This window comes from Cavia porcellus, unplaced genomic scaffold (genome assembly GCF_034190915.1).
Source record: "Cavia porcellus strain 051 isolate PalLab524CR breed Dunkin Hartley unplaced genomic scaffold, mCavPor4.1 scaffold_27, whole genome shotgun sequence".
NCBI lineage: Eukaryota > Metazoa > Chordata > Mammalia > Rodentia > Caviidae > Cavia > Cavia porcellus.
The window spans coordinates 38,201,614-38,216,596 of NW_026947510.1; the positions used below are offsets into that span (position 1 = coordinate 38,201,614).

Consider the following 14,983-nt stretch of genomic DNA (forward strand, 5'->3'; position numbering starts at 1 on the left):
GATGAGGAAGACTGAAGCGAAGCAAGCAAGATGCAGAGCCTTCTTTCCAAAAACAAGTCCTGCAGATTTGTTTGCTCAGAACTCAGCAAATTCTCTGAAAAGGCTACGAGGAGAGGGTGCACATTGGAGTAGACTAAGAGAGGGAGGAAGTGAGAGTGGTTCTCTGCCAGCTCCCTTCTGTCTCCATTTGCCTTGGCCAAGGCTCACTTGCCATGCAGTTAAATCCCCAGTTCACCCCTTGGGGTCAAATGGCCGTTCCATGATCACTCAGGAAATGAACTGAATAGATGCAGAATGGCGATTTCATCTACATCTGGAAAAGGAAGAACCAAAGGGCTGTCAGAGAGAATCAGAAAACTTAAAACATTTCTCTCTGTAACTGAGAAAAAGGTTTTCTTTAAATCTTGCTGTAAAGAGAGAATCACATAGATGGCTCATAAGCATATGAATTTAGGTTTCTTCACAAAGACTTGTGAAAAGACGATTTGAGGACAGGGAAGAACATTCTCTAATGTTAACTGATAATACCAGAGAAATCTTATCTTTAGACTTTAAGATTATAACCATGACAACAGACAGCAGTGGTTGGCACTATTTTGGCTTTAAAAATAACCAAGTTATTTAATTAGCCAAGTAGTACAGACACATCTTTTACTAGTAAAAAATTTCAGAGCTATGGGTTGGGGATATAGCTCAGTGGCACAGGACCTGCCTGGCAAGCTCAAGGTCCTGAGTTCAATTCCCAGTACCATCTCCCTGCCCTGCCCCGAAAAATTACAGGGCTGGAGTTGTAACTCAGTCATAGAGAACTTGCCTAGCATATGTGAGGGCCTAGGTTTTTATACCCAGCACTGAACAAAAACAAAACAAAATCTATTTTGTCCTCATAGGTGAAGGAAATTCCATTAGTATAAACCTGTTTTTTTCTCTATTCCTTAACTCTGTCCCTGAGCTGGTCATTTCATTGGCAGTTTAGGATAAATAGTCTACTTTGAATCAGAACTGCTGAATCTTAGTCTATAGCTTGGTGTTGGGAGGCTCTTCTCATTCACATGTTAAATTATATCCTACAACTCATCTCTTTCAGGAATAAAGCAATTTGGCTTTCTCCTTCCATTTCTTTATCTTATTTAAATTTGTTTTGAACTTGAGGGGTTGTTATTTATTGGTTACTCCTTTCATGCTCTAGCATTTGATGCATTGGCCAGAAAATTGATAAGTAAGAAAGAAAGAACATAATTAATGAAAGGCAAGGGAATAACACAGGAGAGATAGACTTCTGAAGTGGCCAGGGATTGGCCTTGGCTCTGGGGCCTTGTTCTTTCATGTATGTGGGACATTTTGATCTCAGCAGTTGTCTAGGCTTATCTTAGGCCAGGTAGTTTTTTATGGTGCTAACAGCTGTGGCCTGGGGAAAAAAGACCTTGGTGAAAAGCCACTCAGAAGCTGGAAGAGGGCTTTGGCAAGGGCACAGGGGCCATGAGAGGGCCTTGGCAGGGGCTAGCAGGCTGAAGAGGTCTTAATAAGCAGTCACAGCTGGGGTAAGTGTTCAATTATAGGAGGAAAAACAGCCTTTCCATATACTCCTCTTTTAGATACTAACACAGAGGAAAAATATTTGCTATTTTTAATCTGTGGAACAGCTGGGTTCGCTATGGACCACAGAGCATTAATGAGATTTGTTTTCAATGTGTTAGTGCTAAGTCTAAGAAGGTAATGTAAACAAACAGCCCACATTTTAATTCCTCTTTTAGGTTGTTTTGAGCTTTCCTCAAGGGCAAAAAAACGGCAGGGTAAATGGCTAAATCTTAATTTATGTGGTTCGAGAATGACTCCCTCTACTTGTTCTCGAGGTTGCTGGAAACTGGTTGGATGGACAGGATGGCGAGACCTCTCCAAGTGATGGTTTTCTTAGACCTGAGGAATTCCACAGAGGGAGGCTGTGGACAAAGCCACAAGGGCACAGGGATAGCACGCCCACTGGTGTTGGGAGCTCTGTTACCTGGCAGAGCTCACTTTCACTGCAGCACTGCTCTGCACCACCGGAAGTTTAACCGGGAATTGGAAACAAGGTTTTGAACGTCTGGATGGGAAGAACAGCTTCTGGAGTAGGTTGTGCTGACTGAGGATGTTGCCCTTTCACATTTCTAAACTTCTACAGAAACACAACATCCTCTTGAATGCTCACTTTGAAAAAGAAGACAGTACCCAGAAGTGGATCTGCCCAGATATAACAAGCAAGCTGCCATCATGCTGAAATTAACTTACTGGCTAGGATGTTTCCACTGACTGGGATTAAAGTCAAGGGCAGTAGATTCTCGATATTGATCAACTGGCATCTTGGTGAGGATGTAATTTCTGCATCGGACTTGCCATCCAAAGTATTGATTCTAGGTATGCAGTCATGTTTGAGAATTTACCAGGAATTGGCTTGCTTTTTGAATATGACTCTTAAGGAAACAAACAAACAAAGAGTATATCATAGTCTTGGCTGGTGATATTTTAAAATTGGAAGGTCCTGAAGTGACTGCTTTTATTCTAGTGAGATACAATTTATGTTGTAATTGCCAAAAGACCTGACTCTTCCTAGACTTTGCAATTCATCCAGCTGGTACAGAGCAAATAAGAACCAGAGAACATAAATTTTGGGCCTTTAATTTCTCTGCATTTTGGCCCATATAAAAAAAGGTAATTTTATCGAACCCTATTTTCTTTGAATTTTTATGTCCCAAAATTTTTACCAAAAGGATATGAAGTTAATGTCTTGGACATTAATTTCTCCTTAGAAAGTTGATAAAAGATTTATGTTAAAACTTTTCCAACACAATTGATCTTGTTACTGACATTTCTTTGTGTCCATTGTTATCGAAGTCATTGACTTGTGCCATGTAATCTCTTTGCCAATCCTCTGGTATGTTACATAAGCATAATAAAAATATACATAAGCCTATCATAGATAGCATAGTAAAAATGAGTAATAGAAGAATGAAATTTCATCCCTGAATGCAGAGTAACACCGAACTACTAATTCATTATAAGGGACGTTGAACTGTTTAATTTATTACAAGGAATTTAGAACCATTCATGAGCAAAAAAATCTCTATTGTCCTTCTCCTCAAGGATTCTGGAAGGGCACCAAGTTGGAAGGTAACTTGATGAATATAGGAAGGGCTGTCCTGGCAGAGAGCAGAGATGTACTCTAAGGTTGTTAGCCTAGCCCTGGTTGCCATGGGTAGATGGTTAAACAAATGACTTAAGAGAACAAGAATCAAGGGAAGCTGGGTATGATGGTGCAAGTCTGAATCCTAGACACTTGGGAGGCAGGAAGACTGCAAGTTGGAGGACAGTGTGGGCAACTTAAGGAGACTCTGCCTCAAAATTAAATAAGAAGGGCTAGGTTTGTAATTCACTGGCTGTTGTAGTGTAGTCAGGGGTTGTGCAAAGAACAATTAGAATCAGGACATAGAATTTATAATATTCTTTATGATGGTCACCCAAGTTTAACACAAGAAAGGGCAGGAAATCTATCCACAACACTAAAGATCTGGAACATTCTGCCAAGGACCTGGATCCCACAGCAATGTGCTACATGAGTCCAGATGAAAACCTAGAGCCCATGACAATGCCTCCCATGAGTCCAACTGGAGGTCTAGAGCCCATGAGAAGGACTCACACCAGTCAGTTGTACCCATCCATAATGGGAAGGCCCACAGGTCAGCAGTGGAAGCTAGAAAGTCTGTGCCAGTGGGGTGAAGGAGCTATGTTGGTAGGTTGAGGGTTCTACACTGGAGCCAAGAAGTCACACTCAAAACAAAGACTACGGCTGTCCTGAAAAGCACCACAGCCATCCTCAGCGACACGGAGGCCCTGAGCTCCTCTGATGATAAGAACAGTCAAGTACATGGCAGGAAGCCAGCAAGACGAGTTTGTCCTGGAGATTAAATGGTACACATCTTCCTTTCCAGAGCTAGGAAATGATGCTCGATGTAAGGACCAAAGCTCCCCCAAAGTGAACCACAGCCACTCTCAACAAGGTTCCAAGCTCCTCAGATGACAATGGGTGAACTCACAGTGGGGAAGCTAGTCATGATGAGCTCCTACAAGCTCAAATGGCTCAAATAGCTCAAACAGCCTCAATGGCTCAAACAGCAACATGTAGGAGAACCCACAACGCCTTCCTTCTCCTTCTCCACGTTTCTATTTATGCTGGCAACTGTCCTCAGGTGGAACGTCAGCACCATGCTGATTTAATTCAGATGGTGTTAAGCTGACCATCAGTTTTTAACCCATAACACTGGCCAAGCACTTATATAGCACATGTGAGGCTGTGGGTTCAATCCCCAACACCTTCAAACAACAAAATGAAACATATGTAAAAAGAAACAAACACAAACCAAGGGAATGTTAGTGGAGGATAATTCTTAACCAACCACTGATCTCTTCTGTAACAGGTAAACAAGTCTCCCCAAATTTTCTGCATCATAATGGCTAAAGCATGTGATTGATTAAAGACAGGCTAAAGGGACTTGCAGATGTGATTAAGTTAAGGCTCCTGAGAAGGGTCCTTTATCCTGGGTTATTTGGGGGTCTAATGTCATAACAGCGATCCTGTAAAAGTGACACGAGGGAAGTCAGAGGAAAAGGTAATGTGGCAACAGAAGCAGATATTGGGGTGAAAAGATTTTGAGATGGAAGAATCCACAAGTAAAAAAATCCTGGTGCCCCCTAGAAACTAAAAAAAAGCAAGAAAATGTATTTTTCTCTTACCCTTCAGAAGGAACCAGCCCTGCTAATACTTTGACATGGATATAGTGAAATAGATTCTAGACTTCTGACATACAAGAAAGTAATTTTGTGTTATTTTAAGAAATTGTGTTTGCGGTAATTTGTTAGTGGCAAAATAAGTGACAGATGTACCCTTCCATGTGAAGATACTTCCATTTAGGGTATCTCCTGTGTGCTTAAAGTGATTTAATCTGCCTAGTAATAATAAATGGAGGACAGTTGGCTTAGTTTCACCCTCTTTCCCTTTTTGAGCCAGTCAGTCCAAGACAACCATGTTCTAATTCTTGTAGGCAGGATGCCACACACCCATGTCCTGCCCCAGTCACTGCTGGGTAACTTAGTTTATCCTGTGGTTCAGTATTGGTAAGCACAGTTGACTTTTATACTAAGCTAGATTTTCCAGTAGTTTTTTTAAAAATTAGAATAAGGTTATATTTAGGCCTTCACAAACCACTTCCGTGTCTTATTTCTTCCTTCATTTGCAAATCAAATGTGGCAAAAGGGTGAATTTGAAGACAGTGGATTGGACAAAAATGATAGTCTCCTCTTCCGGCTCCTAATTTCTATAAGTAGTGGAAAAATAAATGAAGACAATCACAATTTCACTGGAAACAAGAGGAAGAAATTTCTAGGGACCAGACACTGTAATGAACCCCCGAATGACATGGAATCAGGGGCAGGAGATAAGCCACAGCTACAACTAGAATGGTCAGCCATATGTGCAAAGTGTAGGAGACACAGTAAATACATTCTTTGGCCTTACAGAGGTGGACGAGAACAGAAAATACTGACAGATAAGCAATAGATGAACTAATTTGGGTACCACAGTGTGAAGTCTACATGGATTGGTTTCTACTTGCCATTCTGTATCTGTAACCCCAGATCATAGTGATGGGTAATACTTGTTTTCAGTCAAAAATGGGTAGGCCAGATGTGGTGGCTCACACCTGTAATTCCAGTACTCAGGAGCCTGAGGCAGGTGAATTGCCACAAGTTCAAGGCCATCCTTGGCTAGTTAGTAGGTTCAAAACCAGCCTGAGCCACATAGTGAGACTCTTTAAAAAAAAAATGGAGGGGCTGGGGATTTAGCTCAGCGACATAAGCGCCTGCCTTGCAAGCAGGCAGTCATGAGTTCGATCCCCAGTACCGATAAAAAAGGAAAAAGACAAAAACAAAAACAAAAACAAAAAACTTGCTAAAAATGGAATAGAAGAGTGACAATAAGATAAATAAAGCAGTGCCACTGGCACTCCTGGAGGAGAGGGGGAGTACCTAAAGCAAAATATGGGTCACTAAGGTCTGACCAGTGGTACATTCCAGTCTTTCTGTCATAGCTTATATCTAGGACTTCATGTGGTCAGTGGGGTTTTTTAGAGGTGGTTGGATCCAATGTGTGTGATGCTAGGATTCAGGGTGACAATGTGACATTGGGATTAGGGTGTTCCGCCCTGGGTGAAATACAAAGGCAGGCTTAATTGTTGCTTCTTTGATATTTGCTGGCTTTTGCCTCCCAAGAACTGTTTGTCCTTTGCCATGCCCGTCTGCCGTGCCACTCTACCTTGGAGCCACCCAACCATGAACTGAAACTTCTACAAAGTGTAAGCCAGAATAAATCTTTCCTCCTTTAATTTGGCTGTTGAGTATTTTGTATCAGAAACAGGAAAAGTAACTAAGACACTTCCTCAACACAGGTAAAGAAAATGGGTGCAACATAGATCTAACAGGACATTTACACAATAGAAATGAGCGAAAAATAAAAAATGGTCAAACTTTAAAGAGTGTTAACATAAAAGAGAGACAGGAAACTCCACAGATGGTAAACTTCCATATGAAAAGATAGAATTCAGAGCAAGAAGATTAGTGATTTACAGTAAGAATGATTTGTTTATTAAAATAATGTGAAAGCATAATATGTATTATACATGTAAATAAACCAAGCATTGTAGAAATTCAGCTGAGTTTTGAAATGATCTAATAGAAGACCTAAATTAATTTGCCTTAGAACAAGTTAATGAACTGGCAGACAGAACTGTAAAATTCTTCAGAACAGGATGATGGGGAATGGAATATGATTAAAGCATGTTATGTGCATATATGAATCTGCCAACATGAACTCCATTAATCTATATCTCTAACATGCACTAATAAAAAAAGATGTGAAATTAAAAAAGCCTGAAGAACATAGTTCAAGTGGGAGAGAGATAGAATATTTGAAAGGAAAATCAAGATATAATACATGGAAGATAAATCCAGAATTTTGATTTTTTTTTTTTTTGTCTTTTTCCTTTTTATCGGTACCAGGGATAGAACTCACGACTGCCTGCTTGCAAGCAGGCGCTTATGCTGCTGAGCTAAATCCCCAGCCCCTTGAGCTAAATCCCCAGCCCCTCAGAATTTTGATTTTTATCTAGCAAGATTTCTGAAAGAATATAGAGTAAGGAAGAAAAGTAGAGCATGTACATAAATAATGCAGGGCTGGTTGTATAGTTCAGTGTCTAGCATGTATAAGGACCTGCATTCAATCCCCAGAACACCACTACCACCACCACCAACAGAAGCCAAATTTGATTCCTCAAATTTACAGGACCTACCAAGTCCCTGCAAATAGCATGACATTTGTGAGTAATGAGAAAAGCCTTAAAATCTCTGAAAGGAACTAAGCAAAATGCTTGCAAAGGAAAGAAAATCAAATTGATATCAGACTTCTCAGCAGCAGCAACTTAGACTGTTTCAAAATTACTTTTTTCTTTTTCTGCTTTTTTTTTTTGCATTTTAAATACTTTATTGGTACATTTTAGGTATACATTATGACAACATTCATTATAGGATCAAAATTAAAAAGTAAAAAAGTGGTCGGGCATGGTAGCATATACCTGTACTCCCAGCACTTGGGAAGCAGAGGCAGGAGGATTGGACATGAGTTTAAGGTCAGGCTGGACTACATAGTGAGTTCGAGGCAGCCTGAATTACGGGGTGAGACCCAGTCTCAAAACAAAAACAAAAACAAATCACAGTGGTGTGGATATAGCTCAGTGGTAGAGTGTTTGTTGACATGTGCAAAACTGAGTTTGATCCCCAGTACGGTGCAAACACACACACACACACACACACACACACACACACACACACACACACAAAATCCCTGCCCCAAGAAATCAGTGCAGTGATACATTTACAATTTTGAGAGATAATAATTTTTAATTTATTTTTCTCTTAGGTCCAATCAAATAGAAGAAAAAGATGGAAAGGGATATTTTTCCTATCGGATACCCACTTTTAATAGGGAGGTTTTTAAAATTAAAACTGTGATATTAGTACAAGGATAAATAACTAGACTTTTGAAACATAGAATAGAGGGTTCAGAAATGAATGAATGAAAACTTGATTTGTATAAGGCTGACATCTCAGATCAATAGGAAAATGATGCCTTCTTCCACCAATGATGCTGGGACAATTCATTGTGTATTTAGAATCCTAGCTTGCATAGGGTCAAAATATAAGAAATTTTTATTATTTTATTTTGACACATGGTCTCACTATTTTGCTCAGGCTAGCCTTGAACTTGTAACCCTCCTGTCTCAGCCTACCAAGTAGCTGGGATTAAAGGCACATATCAAACTGAATGTTGTATGTACATTCCTGATCCATCTGCTAATATCTAAATAACTGTTCAAGATATTAGATGACAAATCGATGACATGTCAGACTCTGAAATTTTCTTGACAGTATCTGTTGGGAGCCGCGGCCGACACTGGTCGCCTTACTTGGCGGACGTAGGGCCTGTGGGTGGGAGTGGAGCCTGAGCTAGATTGCCCCTCCCATCGAGTGAGCCAAGTTGGCGCCTGCTTCCTGCCCCCTGATTGCGCTGGCGACTTGAACAACCCGCTCTGTAAGATAGTCTGCCTAGCAACAGCTGATGTTAGCCAGTCAGCCCGCATCGTGCGCTTTGAACTGATTGGCTACTGTTGCCCTATAAAAGTAAATGCCTCTCCCGCCACGAGGAAGAAGCACAGAGAGGGATAGAGAAAGTCCACCGGCGAGAAAGGGCTGGTGACAGAGCGGAGGCCTCGCGGGGCCCACGCGGAGACAAATAAAGACAAGGTTGCACACCGCCAGACTTTGTCGTGTGTCTTTCCTGCCGGCCGGGAGCGACCCCGACATTTGGTGACCCGCACGGGGACTGATCAACCCCGAGACACGGCGGTGGTGTGCAACGCTCCAGCGTGGTGCTGCCGGACAGGTGAGTTGGGGATAAGCCTGGGCTCTGGGTGGCGCGCACCTACAGGGCTTTTAGACTCCCCTCAGGCTCACGCGTAGGTGACGGGTTCTTTAAGTCACACGCGGTGAGTTACAGCCCTTAGAGGTTAAAGATGGGTAATTTACCGAGCGCAGAGGCGCAGCCCTTGGTAAAGGCCCTTAGAAAGCTTTTAAAAGCTAGAGACCTCAGGGTAGGTCAAAAAACACTAAAACTATTCATAACAGAGGTAGATAGGGTGGCTCCCTGGTTTTTACCCACAGGGCATTTAAACCTGCCGTCATGGGAGAAGTTAAGCGGGGACCTCGCCTCGGCGGAATTGGGAGGCGATATTTCGCCGGCTATTCGCCCCCTGTGGGAAATGATACATGCGTGCCTTGACTCCTATGCTGAGTTGCGCCGCGAATTGTGTGCGTGCGCCGCTCGAAAAAAGCAGAGAGAGGAAAAAGGGCCCCCGAGCGCTCTCTGGCGGGGAGGAGATAGAGAGCCATCCGCTCCACCCTGGAGCTCTTCTCCAGAAGCGGCTCCCCGCCGAGAGGCCGCTACAGGAAACCCTCCCTTCTCTCAGCCGGCACAGGAAGTGACGCCCCGTTCCACTCTGTCGCGACCGCCGTCCTATGACGTTGCGCCGCGGGGCGGACGGTATTTTCATGGGCGGCTACTCTGCCAAGCAGGCTGAGAAAAACGCCGGTTGAGGAAACGGGGGGCTGGGGATTTAGCTCAGCGGCATAAGCGCCTGCCTTGTAAGCAGGCAATCGCGAGTTCAATCCCTGGTACCGATAAAAAAAAAAAAAAAAAAAAAAAAAACGAAAAAGACCAAAAATAAAAAAAAAAAATAAAAAATAAAAAATAAAAAGGGGGAGTAAGCCAAGGCCTGCCTCCAAAGGCGCGGTTATCTATGGCATGACAATGGATGGGCCCGGATCCAGTGGTTAGCTGGAACCGAGGCGCGGTTTGTGTTTTTCCGCAGGAACCGGGACGAAAACCACTGTGGGTCCCAGAGAGGTTGACGCGACAAGTCCCTCGACTGAAGATCAGGCCTGTTCCACCAGGGGCCAACTGCAGACCCAACAACAAGATGAGCCCTAAAAGAACTGCAGGACAATCCCTTTTTGGGGGCCTGGAACGGCTTGCTCCCCTATGTGCTACCCTTGTTAGGCCCTCTATGCTCCTTGTTCTTGCTCCTGCTTATAGGACCATGCTTGCTCCGATGGGTCACATCATTTATTAATGGGCGCCTTGCGGCGGCCCGGCGTCAAGTACGCCTGGTTGCCCATGCGGCCCTGGCAGCAGCCCGTGATGGGCACAATGATCCCCAGGCTTACGCATGGCTCGCTCGGCTGGCCTACGACCGGGTCTAGGTGTGGCGGGTCTTCCGCATTCCTTCCCTATTGACACCACACAGCAGGGTGGGTGAGTCAATGACGGGTAAGAGCGTGCCTCCCCAGCACGACTCGACCTAAGCCAGGCCCTACCCCATACTGCACGAAAGCCGCTGGATTACTAGAATCTGCCCAGATCTAGATGCCTCTCCAAGGGGATCACACGGAGGGGCATGAGTGCATGCCTATGTGCATCCAGGTTCCGTCCAGTTCACTCCTGGCCCTGGAAAAAGGACGAGGGTCTCAAGGCCTTGGCGGACCCGGGGCGGCCGACCAGGGTCCAAGCCAAGGGCCTACGGTGGGCCTCAACACAGGGCATAAGCCTCTGCACTCGATCCAGGGCGGGCTGCGATGCATACATTCATTCAAAGTAAATAAATTAGGGGGAGATGTTGGGAGCTGCGGCCGACACCGGTCGCCTTACTTGGCGGACGTAGGGCCTGTGGGTGGGAGCGGAGCCTGAGCTAGATTGCCCCTCCCATCGAGTGAGCCAAGTTGGCGCCTGCTTCCTGCCCCCTGATTGCGCTGGCGACTTGAACAACCCGCTCTGTAAGATAGTCTGCCTAGCAACAGCTGATGTTAGCCAGTCAGCCCGCATCGTGCGCTTTGAACTGATTGGCTACTGTTGCCCTATAAAAGTAAATGCCTCTCCCGCCACGAGGAAGAAGCACAGAGAGGGATAGAGAAAGTCCACCGGCGAGAAAGGGCTGGTGACAGAGCGGAGGCCTCGCGGGGCCCACGCGGAGACAAATAAAGACAAGGTTGCACACCACCAGACTTTGTCATGTGTCTTTCCTGCCGGCCGGGAGCGACCCCGACAAGTATCCTTATCCTCTTTATGGGAAGCCATTACTAATGCCTCTTGATGGAAATCTTTGTTAGTTGCACTCATAATTATCCTGTTGGTTCTATTATTTGGCCCATGCATACTTAATTGTTTCTTTGGCTTTGTATCCTCCAGACTTAAAGCTGTATACCTACCCAGGATGAAAATTCTTGGTCTATTGAGGGCCTTTACATAGACCCTCTGTAGAGTATTCATGACTGCCGATCAACAGCTATGACCCCTTTCAACCTAAAAAAGCAAGATTGGTCATCATCCATTGCTCCCTCATTGCCGTTTGGGCTACTTCTTTTTAGGGGGGATTGCCAAAAGTTGGGCAAAGTTAGATAGAATATCATAGGCAAGTCAGATAGGGCTGGGGCCTTGAAGGAGCCAGATACCTTGTAACTGTGGGGGAGACAGACACCTCCCACTATGGGCCAGACCTCAAAACAAAAGATAAAACAAATGCATCTACACCCTAAGTATAAATATCAGAGATTGATATTCTAAATAGGTGTCAACTCGCCTTGAGGAAGCCAAAAGGTGCGGCTAACCCAACCCCCTACAGGCAAAGGCTCTGTTCTATATTCATGCCCACTTGCTTCACCATTGGACCCCAACTTAATCAATTTTACCTGAGCAATTATACTCATAATCTTATTGGTTGACCATAGTTCTGTCCCACCTCATGCCTACCTTGTGATTTCCCATTTTTCCCCACAGGGGACTTATGCAAGCACACATCCTATATTAGCTTTTCATCACTAGAGCAAAATACCTGACTGCTGCAATTTAACAGAGGAGAGGTTTATTGTGGCTCATGGTTTCAGACCATGGTCAGCTGTCTCCAAGGCAGAAATAGCATGGTGGAAGGGTGTGGCAAAGTGGTGGACACTTGTAATCCACCCTGGATTACCATTCAAGCTGGCCCGGGCTACATAGTGAGTTTAAGGTCAGCCTGGACTATACTAAGACCCTCCCTCAAAAGACAAAAACAAAACAAAACAAAACTACAATTAATCTAACTCACTCTAACTCAACATAAGGTCTAGGATTTTTCTCTATGGCATTTACTCTAAAAAAGTCACCACAGGAAGAGTTAACAAGACTTGGACAAAGATATTCAAAACAGCAGTGTAAAAGAGGAGAAATTAAAAACATACATTAGCCATACACATCAAAGTGAAAATAGGTAGCTAGACTGGATTTAATTAATAAAAAGACTACTGTGAAATAACTTATGATTATCCTATGATTAAACTTGAGCTGTAAATTCAGAACAGGGATGACTTTCAAACATATAGTGTTGAATAAAAACATCGCTAAAATTATTTTCAGTAAGATACGATTTATACAAAGTTTGAGGCAGGGGGCTGGGGATTTAGCTCAGCGGCATAAGCGCCTGCCTTGCAAGCAGGCAGTTGTGAGTTCGATCCCTGGTACTGATAAAAATGAAAAAGACCAAAAAAAAAAAAAAAAAAAAAAAAAAAAAACAAAGTTTGAGGCAGGCAAAAGGAGGATAGCAATACGCAGTATAGCATCTATGAGGGCATCTCCTTCTGAAGGCGGTAGCCATTGTTAATTTCCTATTGTCTGGTTTTGAAGTCCTGTATCATTTTCATTGTTTTGTTGGGTTGGGTTTTAATACTTTGTTTTGTTTTTATTTATCTGATGACATGGGCAGCTATTTCAAAGATAACAAGACCTATTGTTATCTTTGGTAGCCATTCTGGATTTACTCTTATCTTATTTTGAAGTCCTTTATTGAATACATTGTTTTGTTTTTATTGGCTCTATTCCATTCTGTTTTGTTTGATCTTTATTATATCTGAAGCTATCTGCAGCTATTTTGAACACAACAAGAGGCATTATGGTAACCAATGTTGATTCCCTATTGTTTTGAAGTCCTGTATCACTTGTACTGGTTTGTCTTGATTGGCTTTATTCTGTTTTATTTTGCTTAGTTTTATTCTCTTTAAAATAAAAATAAAGAAAATACCATGTGTATATGTGTCAATTCTTCAAGATGGAACATTGCAAACATATAGTATTAAAAAACATATTTAAAGAAAAGGAAAGAGGGATATAGCCCAGTGGCACAGTGCTTGCCTGGCAAGTGCAGTGTCCTGAGTTTGAATTCTGATGCAAAAAAAAAAAAAAAAAAAAAAAATTAAAGGATGGAAACACTTTGGCGGATAGATATTTCCCATTGCTGTAGAAAGAGTGTTAGGCTAAGAAATGATTCTAAAATGGTCCATACATAACTGTACTTTCTGGGGAGGCAGAAGATAGAGGAGATTCCTCTAGACCCACAAGAACAAAGGACCATGGCCCTGGAGAGAAGCACAGAATGGTTGATTTCATGAGCTGACCGGCCTCCACTCTGGTGTTGACATACTTAGTCAAACACCGGTCTGGGTGTTAAGGGGACGTATTTTTTAGGTATGATTGACATTTTCATCAGCGTACTCTAATAAAGTAAATTATTCCCCACAATGTAGGCGAGGCAGGCTTCTGAAGTGGAAGCAGTTCTGTTCAAGACTGCAATGTCTGCTTCTACCTGAGTTGCTAGCCTGCAGAATTTGGACCAAGAACTGTAACCTCAACTCTCCCCTAAACGTCCACCATGTCACACCGTGGTGAGCGCTGAGTGTTTAGAATAAATCTTTTCTTTATTAATTGGCTACTGGCTCTGTTTCTCTGGAGAACCCAGACAAAAACAAGGTGGAAGAAGGACCCCGGAACCACAATGAGCCCCTGGCTGTGGAAGGTAGAAAAAGCCGCTCTCAGTTGGCAGGGCTGGGGAGGCTGCTCTGAGGGACAAAAAAGCCCAGAGGTCATGTCGATTTTCATTTATATTGTTTTTATCTTTGTAATGCCAGCCACCAGTCTCCCTTCTTTTACTTTTTTTCATTATCTACTTCACTGCAGAATTTGGGACCAGTTCTGCTTTCCATGATTCTTCATAGAGACTGACAGCTTTTAAAAAGTGCCAGGCCATCTTAATCTCTTTTTATATGGCTCGTCTTTTTGAGAATATTACATTTTCCTCTGATTAGTTTGGTAAGTGAGAGAACTGTGCTATCTCCCAAACAGTGTCTTTTTAAAAATTATTGTTTTTTAAAATCCCCCATACAAGTGCACATACATATCCTTTTAATTATGTTGAAATGTGCATTTTAGATATTATATTCACAATGTTGCATAGCCATTCCCAGAACTATTTTGTCTTCCCAGACATTATGTTCTATATGCATGATTGAGTTCCATATCCTTTGGTAACTATGTTCTAGTTTTTTTCCTCTATGAATTTGTCTAGTCTAGGTACCTCATGTAAATGGAATCATATGCTACTTGTTATTTTTATAGCTGTTTACTGAATAGAAACTGCAGAACAAGAGAGTTATAAAAAATATTTTATAGCCCCCCCCCCATGCCATCATCTTCAAGGACATTTGAAGACACTGGAACTTGGGCTCATGTTTTCAGGCAACATGGTCAAAATCCTGTAAGCTTCTCTAGAAGAAGCCTGAAGCTGAGTTATGAGGCAATTGTAGCTCCCTTCCTCTCTCTCTCCCTCTCCACCCCTTTCTTTTTGGTACCAGGAATTGAACTCAGGATTTTGTCCTTTGCAGGCAGACACTTGTGCCACTGAGCTTGTGCCCAGCCTCCACCCCCTTCATGTTTGCTTTAGGTCACTGTGACAAAACCACTTAATGGACAAAAGATTTATTT

General features: G+C 42.9%; 1 long non-coding RNA gene across 1 annotated transcript in view; it reads left to right on the forward strand.

Moving 5' to 3' along the window:
• LOC111757018 (uncharacterized) overlaps window positions 1-12,745 on the forward strand; it is a 34,110-nt gene extending 21,365 nt beyond the window's left edge. The window contains exon 2 of the long non-coding RNA XR_010043869.1: window positions 1,854-12,745. This is a non-coding gene — a long non-coding RNA (uncharacterized LOC111757018). The remainder of the gene's footprint in view (window positions 1-1,853) is intronic.
• The last annotated feature ends 2,238 nt before the right edge of the window (window positions 12,746-14,983 follow it).